Below are 8,152 nucleotides of genomic sequence, written 5' to 3'. Positions count from 1 at the left end.
GCTGTTTCCCCTAACCATGATGATTATTTTGTTTACAATATAAAGTGAATATTAAAAAAGGTTTTCTTCCTCCATGCCTGGGGCCACCTGCCTTTGGTCAGCTAAATTTTCTGTGGAGTGATGGCCCAATTTAGCCCTTAGATTAAAAACTGTCTTTTATTTATTTTAATGAATGTTCTGAGTGGTTTCTGCTTCTCTGTTTTCTGGTTTTCTGAAACTGTTCTGGTTTCCTTTATGTTGTGCCGCTCACACTGGTCACTTACTGCCTCCTAGTGGCAGCACATGGCCTTGTATTGTTTGGGGGGGGGGGAATATTGTGGGTAGAAAAATTTAACACTGAGCAAGTCCCAGTGCAATAAATAAGAAATAGACTTACCTACATAGGATGCTAATGTTATGATTAGCAATCATGCTATGGATTTTTTAAAAAATTAAATACCAAGCATTGGGGAGTGAGGTTCAATCTTCCCCTCCCCAGTCAATATATCAATGAAAATGAATACCCCACGTAGCAATTATCATGGGGGGGGGGGGATAGTTTGCTTTCTTCCCATTGCTGATAGCACTGCATGTGGGAGGGTCACCACCACTATAATGGCTGGAAAAAGATTAAATCTTTGCTCCAGCTCGCTGCAGTCCCGAGGACAGTGACCAACCCCACCAACCACCCATTACAGTGGTACCTCGGGTTATGAACTTAATTTGTTCCGGAAGTCCATTCTTAACCCGAGGCACACATTCCCTACGTAGGCCTCCCATGGCCCTGGAAGTGGATTGCTTTCGTATCCCGGGCAAAGTTCGCAACCCGGGACACCTACTTTGTGGAGTTTGTGACCCAAAGCATTTGTAAGCAGAACTGTTTGTAACCCGAGGTACCACTGTATTATTCTTTTATAAACCACATGACTGCTAATCACACCATTCACACAATGGTTTGGTTTGCACATGACAGAAAGACAAACCAAGGCTTGCCAGGACCATGCCCACGTGGTCCCGAGAGGAGCTCCCACCCGCTTTGCCTTGAAGCTGGCCAGAGAACATGGAGCAGGAATCCAAAGCCAAGAGACTACAGTCTAGTTAGAGGCAACTGCCTTGAGCTCCATGACGGAAGAAAGGGAGGCTATAACTGCCATAAATAATGCACAAAGCCAACCCTGTCTCTATATGTCAGCAGGGGAAGACCACCTTCCACCTTCCCCTTTGGGAACTGACTGCTTTTAATGAAAGGGCTGTTGCCATGCTGTTTCATGGCAACTATTTGTATGGTTTAAACAGATTGTTTAAACTGGGAGTGTGTGTGTTAACTCGTTTGGGCATTGTTTTATTTGGGTGCATCTAAATTGTTTTTAAATGTTAAGTATTAATTTGGATTTTGGTATTTGTTATATAGTCGTACCTTGGATCCCAAATGTCTTGGCTCCTGAACAAATTGGCTCCCGAAAAATCGAAACCTGGAAGTGAGTGTTCCAGTTTTCAAAAGATTTTTGGAAGCCGACTGTCCAGCACGGCTTCTGCAGCTTCCGATTGGCTGCAGGATGCTCCTCTGCAGCCAATCAGAAGCCGCACTTTGGTTTCAGAACGTTTTCAGAAGTTGAACGGATTTCTGGAACGAATTTCATTTGACTTCCAGAGTATGACTGTATGATAATTTGGATTTTGGAATTTGTATTGGTGGGCTGGGGGCTTTGGCTGGGGAGTGTATTTTTTATTAGTTTGTATACATTAGTATTTTTCATTGTTGTAATTATTTTTATTATTTTGTGGTGTAACTTTGTGTTGTGAACCACCCTGAGACCTATGGGCATAGGGCAGTATAATTAGTTAATTATTTAATTAATAGTATGTAGTTTTATTTCTATTAATGTTTAATTATTTTTTAATGATTCCTCCCCCCAATGTTTTTATCTGCAAGCTGCCTTGAGTCCTGTTAGGGGTATAAAGAAATAACAACAGCAGCAGCAGCAGCAGCAGCATCTCTAGAAGACCATACTGGCTGTCCACTGCCGCTCATAGAATAAACTATACAGGTAATCAGTTTCAATCAATCAATTTCCTTTATTCGACCGATAGTCAGAAATAAAAACATTACACAATAATTATAAACTATAACATCATAGGGGTACATAAATAAGGTAGGGCCACAGTACTAGAACTCTCCCAGGTAACCCACATCAAAGCATTCAATTATACGCTTCCGACGCTTGAGTGCCAGGAAAAGGAATTTAGCCACTGACAAAGTTGTTTTCCCAGAAGACTTGTTTAGCAGATACGCTGTCTGCTTTCCTCTTTGTTGGGAACTGAGCTGGGGTAAATATGGACTTATAAGATACTGTCTTAAATCGTTGTAGATGGGACAGCTCAGTAAAATGTGCTCTGTGGATTCTACCTCACCCAATGCACAGTGGCATAATCTCTGGTCATATGGGACTCCTCCATATCTTCCCTTCAGGACCGCCGAGTCAAGAACATTCAGCCTAGCTGCAGTAAATAGTCTGCGGTATTCCACGTAGGGGATATCCTCCAGGTAGCGAGCTGGGGCAGCCCGATACAACTGCTCCCCCAGAAACAACCCAGGTTTCACATGGGCTATGTCCTCCTGTCGGGCAATATCCCTTAATCTTTGAGCGATCACCGCCTTTGCATGGCTATACGTCATGGACTCTATATAAAGGGAGGACAACCCGCACTTCTGCACTTCCTCCACTATCTCCCCTTCCCATGGAGATTTAAAGTTGTCCCTCAGAATCAAGGGGGCCAAGCCCACCGGTCTGAAACAGAGCTTGAGCCATAGCCATAACTTCACTTTCAGGGCCACATACTTAAAGGCTTGACAACCGGTTTCCAATCTCATGATCGCGCCTGCCACGGAGGGGGGGATCCTGAGTATGGCCCTAAGGAATTGGGTTTGGATAGATTCCAATTTTTCAAAGTCCCTACGTGAACCCAAGGCAATGCCCACCAGCAGAAGGGGGAGGACTTTCATTTTAAAGAGTCGCAAGGCAACTTTGACAGTTTGTGCCTGTTTCCTGGAGTACAGGGTTCTAATCACCAAGGCTGCTTTGGATGCGTTCGAGGCTATGTATTCTCTGTGCGCCAAGAAGGACCTATTTGATCTTACAACCTGACCCAGGTATTTGAAGCAACTGACCTGCTCTAAAGGAGTACCATTGATTGACCATAAATTAGGTTTCGGTCGAGCGGCAAAGACCATTATTTTGGTCTTGGCATAATTTAGTTGGAGCTCGTGACTATACAGGTAAGGATATTCCTCAATAGCATACGAAGAGTCTTTCTGGATCAGACCAAAGGCCCATCGCATCCAGCTTCCTCAACTACTACTAAATCACTATTTGACTGAGAAGTGTGCAGAAGTGTACACCCCTTAACTAACAAACACAATTTTATTGCACCAATGCAGCTCCTGTTCTGGTGACGGTGGGCCTGCAGGACACAAGCAGGATTGTCTGCCAACAAGACACTAATACCCAACAATCCATACCAGAGAGGCAGTGGGTAATGCTGGGCGTGGCTTTCAAGATTATTGTGTGGATATAATGGCATGGTCTCCTGCATGTATGTATTATTATTTAATATTTTTAGAATTCATACCCCACACTTTTGGTCCAGAAGGACAGCTAACAAAGGCAGAAAAACGACAAAACTGAGCAATTAAAAGCAACAACTGGAACCTGCAACAAAATGATACAGTATATCCCCATTTCACAAGTACTGCTAATGCGGCAGCTCCGAAGCAGCAGCAGAGGTGGTGGCTTTCTCCCGGCACAGAGCTGCCCAGCGTATTAGGCGACTGGGCTGATAAGATGAACCCCCAAATTGCAGCTGCCAATTTGGGGGGGGGGGCGGTCTAATACGCCCAGTCGCCTAATATGCCAGAATCTACGGTAATGGTGATGTTCAGGACTTCAGTGAGGTTGCAACCGGAATCCTATCTAGGCCAGGGGCAGTTGGGGTAAGGACAGGGGAAGACAAAGGGTACCTACTGTATATTCTTCCCACTTCCAATCTCTTCACCCGTTGTGCTATATAGCAGGGGGGAACACAGATCAAAAAAATCTGCTTTGTATCTGTTTCTGTGTTGTTCTTAAAACTCCAGACTGTTTCTAAGTAGTTCTGCTTGCTTTGCTTGAGATGTTGTGCATACCGCAAAACTCTGTGCTTGAAATTAATGAGCTAGAAACAGTGACAGCTCCCCCCTCCCCGTTTTTCCTCCATTTTGGCAGAAGCAGGTGTAACCTGTAGGCACAAGAGTGCCCCCAGAGTGGCTTAATTGCAGATCTGGAGGCTTTTGTGCAGGAAATAAAAGGGATTCCGTTTCCTCCATAGTACATATTAGGGCCACACCTTTATTAGGCCAACTTTAAAAATCCATATTAGTTTCATATTTTCAAGGGAAATTGAGCTTTGACTCTGTCCCTAGCTAGCCCCCCTTCCATACTCTATGGGAACTGAAATACAGCTATCTGAAATCTGCGCCTGTCCACATTTTGCAATGCTGTTCTCCAGCCAAACAACTTTTACAAAATGCATATATTAGGAGAAAGTGTGTGTATAAATGAATATATCCATGAAAATAACATACAAAAATGCATTTTTTTGGGGGGGGGAATGATTTGCAAAAATGTGTGTGAGTCAAAACTGCACATAAACACGTGTTTATCAGGAGAAAATGAGACTAAAGTGCTGATAAATTTTCATGAGGATTTTAAACAATGACAAACAACACAAATGACCACAGAAATATAAGGCTGGGAAGAAAGAAAAATGGAGAGAACCAAAACTGACAGACCCAATCATCATCATCATCATCATCATCATCATTATTATTATTAAAATTTGTATACCACTCCCGCTGTTCGGTCCCAGCGCCTGCCAACCTAGCAGTTCAAAAGCACTCTCGGGTGCAAGTAGATAAATAGGGACTGCTTACTAGCGGGAAGGTAAACGGCGTTTCCGTGTGCGGCTCTGGCTCGCCAGAGCAGCGATGTCACGCTGGCCACGTGACCCGGAAGTGTCTCCGGACAGCGCTGGCCCTTGGCCTCTTTGAGTGAGATGGGCGCACAACCCTAGAGTCTGTCAAGACTGGCCCGTATGGGCAGGGGTACCTTTACCTTTACCTTTTATGCAAGTTTGAATGAAATCTCTAAACTCATTAAATTTGAAAAGAAATGTTGTTTGCTAGGTGGCCAAAGTCATTTCTAAATATAATATGACAGATTATCAAGTGTCATATCTCAGGAAAAAACCAGGATCTTGTATGTTTGTTTTCCCCACTGTAGAAGATAAGGCAAGTGTTGATTTCAAGGATGTTGTTTTGCCGTTGCCAAAGCCAAATTTCCCAAAGGGCACATCTAGAACGTCATCTCTTTATACTTTTTCTATTGACTCAAGTGGATATAATGTGCAATAGAAGCTAAACGTTAAGTAATTATCATATTTTTAATAAGCATTTTGTTTAAATTACTATTTTTTGACTAACTATACTTTTAAGTTTTTATACTTATACTTTATACTTTTTCTTATACTTTTAAAGTTTTTTCAAAGCTTTTTTTTTTTTTAATGGATAGGTGTTTGAGGAAAGATTAATATAAGTTTTTATGTTTTCTTAAGAAAACCTGCCATAAAATCTATGATATGTGTGAAACACTGTTAGTTTTGATACGTAATTTAGATTTTAAGTTACAAATTGTAAGGCTGATTATGATCTCTCACAATAAAAATTGTACAATTTACGCTTTGTATCAAAGTGTCCCATCCAATGTATCAAAGTGCCCCGTAGGTGGGGCAGAATGATACAACCCCCCCCCCTTTTTACTGAAGTCATTATATTCTTATTATCTTCTAACTTTAATGGTTCTTTGGATTGCTGTTATAATATTGATTAGTTATGCCATGCATCAAGCAAAAAAATTATTATTTGACTCATTTTTGTTACATAAAATATGAGATTGATTTTTTCTGTATCAATCTGCCCCACTTCCCCCTATGGACTTCAAACCTGTTTGGGGCAATATATTGATCTATCGCCCAGCCCTACCCAAGAGACATATTACAGGAGAAGTGCTGAAACAGCAGCTCAAGATGATGATGATTTATTAAATTTGTATACCATCCTAGACCTGTAGATCTCAATATGTTCACAACATAAAATCACAATGTAAGAAACACAAAATACGTAATCAAAATAAAAACACAATCCCCACTTCTACAACATATTTTAAAAGCGCATCAGATGTCAATCATCCAAAGGCCTGGTTAAAAAGGAACATGTACAAAAGGTGTACAATGAAGGTGCCAGCCAAACCTCCCTGGGGAGAGCATTCAACAGACAGGGAGCCACTACAGAAAAGACCAGTTCTAGTTTGGCCACCCTTCGGACCCTTCATGGAGGAGGCACACAAAGAAGGGCCTCCGATGATGGTTGCAAGAGCCTGGGTTGGTTTCTATGGAGAGAGATGGTCCTTGAGGTCTTGCGGTCCTGAGCTGTTTAAGGCTTTATAGGTCAAAACCAGTACTTTGAATTGGGCCTGGAAACTAATTGGTAGCCAGTGCAGTTGGACCAGAATTGGTGTAGTATGCTCAAGGCATCTTGCTCTGGTGAGCAACCTGGCCGCTGAATTCTGCACTAACTGAAGTTTCTGAACCGTCTTCAGAGGCAGCCCTACTTATAACGCATTTCAGTAATCTAACCTTGAGGTTACCGGAGCATAGGCAACAGGAGTTAGGCTGTCCCTGTCCAGATAGGGGCGCAGCTGGGCCACCAGCCAAAGCTGATGGAAGGCACTCTGGGCCACTGAAGCCACCTGAGCCTCAAGAGCAGGGGTCAGCAACCTTTTTCAGCCGTGGGCTGGTCCACTGTCCCTCAGACTTGTGGGAATTGAAAAAAGAAGAATGAATTCCTATGCCCCACAAATAACCCAGAGATGCATTTTAAATAAAAGCAAACATTCTACTCATGTAAAAACACGCTGATTCCCGGTCCGTCCGCCGGCTGGATTGAGAAGGCGATTGGGCCACATCCGGCCTACGGGCCTTAGGTTGCCTACCCCTGCTCAAGAGACAGCCAAGGATCCAGGAGGCCCCCCAAGAGACATGGCTGCTCCTTCAGGGGGGGGGGGTAACCCCATCAAGAGCAGACCACCTAACAGGGCAGAGACGTCTTCTCCTTTTGCTGTCCTGTTCTGCCTTCCTTTGCTCAGCAGAGGGAGCTCCCATACTTACCAATACTTATGAGGTGTCAGACAAGGAATTGTTTTCTGAGACAGGGCTGAAAGCGGTACAACAGAGTCGGTGAAAAGAAGAGGCTGCTGGGCTGAATTGCAGACCCACCGAGTCCGGCATTCGAGCTCAAGCACTAGCACTCTCCCGCTCCTGCTCACTAACCACGGGCATTCGGAGCCATGCTGCCTCTGATCCTGGTGGCAAGATACGGCCATCCTGACTCGCCATGGATAGCCTCGTCCTCCATGGATTTGTCTAATAACTTGTTGAAGCTGTCCAGAGGCGGTGGCCATCACTCAGGGTGGTGGCCTCAAGGTGGAAGGATTTGGGCAGCTGGGAGCCAGGGCACTGCTCTGTGGGCCTGGAGCCAAATCCTCACCAGCCTTTTCCTCTCCTGGCAGCGAAGGAGGGAGAGCAGGGCGGGGCGGAGGCACCTTCAGTTTTGCCTGAACACGTGTCAGGAAAAATTAAAATGTGGGAAACAAGTGAAAACATGATGCGTGTGTCAAGAGAAACAAACAAGCAAACCAAATTAAATGTGGTGATAATGTGAAATCATGACCCCTGGATGAGGAAAAATAAAAATTCCAAGAATGCAAAAAGCACGTGGCTCAGGAAAAGTAAAAATAAAAATAAATGTGAAAAACATGTGAAATCATGACCTGTGGCTCCAGAAAAACTAAAACTAAAAAAATAATAATGCAAAAAAGGTGTGTAAACTCAGGAAAAAGAAAAATACCCCCAAAGCACAAAACAGGTGGAGCTCCCTTTCCCCCTAAGATATAACCTTTCTTTATCAGCCTGGATAGCTCAGTTGGTTAGAGCCTGGGGCTGAGAATGCCAAAGTTGCAGGTTCAATCCCTGTACAGTCATACCTCGGGTTGAAGTTGCTTCAGGTTGAGCGCTTTTAGGT

Source organism: Podarcis tiliguerta (genome assembly GCF_965153285.1).
Source record: "Podarcis tiliguerta genome assembly, chromosome: 13".
In the NCBI taxonomy this organism is placed as follows: domain Eukaryota; kingdom Metazoa; phylum Chordata; class Lepidosauria; order Squamata; family Lacertidae; genus Podarcis; species Podarcis tiliguerta.
This window is presented reverse-complemented; position numbering follows the sequence as displayed.